The 2,255-nt window shown below is 34.0% G+C and overlaps 1 long non-coding RNA gene across 1 annotated transcript; it reads left to right on the top strand.

Annotated features, from left to right (window-relative positions):
- Nucleotides 1-687: 687 nt before the first annotated feature.
- Nucleotides 688-1,356, top strand: LOC141689126 (uncharacterized). The gene is made up of 2 exons (XR_012562255.1): nt 688-948; nt 1,072-1,356. It is a non-coding gene; the product is annotated as an uncharacterized LOC141689126 (long non-coding RNA).
- Nucleotides 1,357-2,255: the final 899 nt, after the last annotated feature.

The raw sequence follows: 2,255 nt of genomic DNA, 5'->3' as shown, positions 1-2,255 counted from the left end.
TAGACTCTGAAGGCTTTTGTAGAAAGTGGATATCCAACAAAAATTCCTTCATCAGCTTTTAGATCAAATTTGGATAGCTGTTCCGGATGAGTCTTAAGAACAAAATACTTGCATCTAAAAACATGAAAATACTTCAGATTTGGCTTCTTTTTCTTCACCATCTCATATGTAAGAACCCAAATTGTTGGACATCGATAAAAGACTTAGATAAATAGTGATTTTTCGTACAAACAAAAAACTTTTGCGACCACACCATATATAAGTATGAATTTTACGATTCCGAGTTCACAGCGCATCTTAAAATGGAAAATAAGTGTATGTAAACGTCGTTAGTTTTCGCAAACGACCAATATTTAAAACGACCGCTTTTATGGGTTAGCGAATAATACGAGGCGTACATTTGGAGTGAGAGAGGATATAAGGATCCAAGTCCATGGAAAAATAATCAACTACAAGTATTGAATTACTAAAGAATTACGATATGAGAGTTTCGTCGCGTAACGTCTCGAGGGATTACCGAAATAAATTGGTAACCGTTAAATGATAAATAACCAACTTGCACCCATACAAACCTCATGCAAGAACCATGCAAACCAATTAGTTTCAAGCCAACTAGAATAGTAGAACCAAGGGAATAAGGTTAGAGACATGATTCCATAATTTAGGGATTCATGGAAGATTTTTGAGCAAGCTTGGACACTTGGCTATACAAGTGAATAAAGTGGATTTATTGAGAGCAAGGACCAGCCATATACATTGCATATACACCACACATTTCAATTATAGTCATTCTTCTCCAAGAAGCCAAGCAAAACCCTCTCCTTTCTCTCTTTTACTCCACTTCTCCAAAACTGCCCAGCATGAACAAAAGAGAAAGAAAAATTCATATCTCAAGTTCTAGATCTCCTAAAATCATGAAATTTTTATCAAAGATTCTTCATATCATGGGTAAGACTCGCCCAAAATTTCAAGTCCATTGGTGGATTTTTCAATTTTATAAAAATGTTTTAAGGAGGTGCTGAATAGTAACTCCGAAAATCTCTAACTTGTTTTCTTGATTTCTCTTGTTAGTTTAAGGTTTGTTATGGATAGATCAAGTCTCTCCAAGGTTACTACACTCTTCCTAGATGTTCTAAGGATCCAATAAAGTTATAAACATCATCCACCCTTTTGATTTAGTTGAGTTTTAAACTTGAGTTTGTATCATAGTTAAGTATATGTTGATTTATGGAGTTTGGATTATAAAAAATTGATTTTGATGGTTGGATTGTAAGATATGGATATTATGAGTTGTTCTTGATGTTCTTGAGATTATGAGATATTGAAATGGTAGATCCTTGGATGTTGATAAAGTGATGATGGTTTGGTTGTGTTTGAGAATGGTAAAGTACTTAAAAACAAGCCGTCGTAATGCCTGATTTCCGACTGCCTAGGTTAAGCAGAAAACTGGAAATAAAACTTATGGAACCTTGGATATAATATACCTGGAATAGATAGAGCATGTTATAATCTTCACGTGGTCGCTTGAAGAGCTTGATTACGATTTACGGTTTAGGAGTTATGGCCGTTTTAGTAAAACCGGTTTTCGTGGCGTACACTTGCGAATTTTCCGATTTGGTTACAATGAAAAGCTCACTTAAACATTTTATAAAATCACGAAAATTTTACAGGAGCTATATATAGATGTAATAAAGGTCTCTGCAAAATTTGAACTTAAAATAAAGATTTTTCAATTTTATAAAAATGTTGGAATCAAAGTCGCGCGATAATGCTACACGACGCACTGCCTAGCTACTGCCCTGTTTTGATTAAATCTGGGAAATTTGTTTTCTAAAAAGGACAGAGTTTTTTTTTTGATTAAAAAGTAGAAGTTATCTAGATCGTGTACGTGAAGACGGCGTGTCGATTGATTTAACGGTTTGTGTGTTATGAGCGTTTTAGTAAAACTAGCGCGAATAGTAGAACTTCATAGTCGACCGAACTTTGGAAATGATTTCACCTATTTAAATTCATATTTTCAAATCGAAACTTTTGTGATAATTATCAAAAACACTCAAGAAGTCCTTGAGGTGGTTTCACATTTAAATCTTAATTTTTTGATTTATTAAAAATGCTAGCATGCAAGGCACGTAATAGTAATTCAATGAAAAGTCAACTATGGAAGTACTACTTTGACCGCCCGTTTTGGCCAAGTTAATAATATAATTTGGAGATGATCAAAACACGAGAGTTGTTAAGGATTGTAAGAAGAACAC

Source organism: Apium graveolens, chromosome 10, assembly GCF_009905375.1.
Source record: "Apium graveolens cultivar Ventura chromosome 10, ASM990537v1, whole genome shotgun sequence".
In the NCBI taxonomy this organism is placed as follows: Eukaryota; Viridiplantae; Streptophyta; class Magnoliopsida; order Apiales; family Apiaceae; genus Apium; species Apium graveolens.
This window is presented reverse-complemented; position numbering and strand designations above follow the sequence as displayed.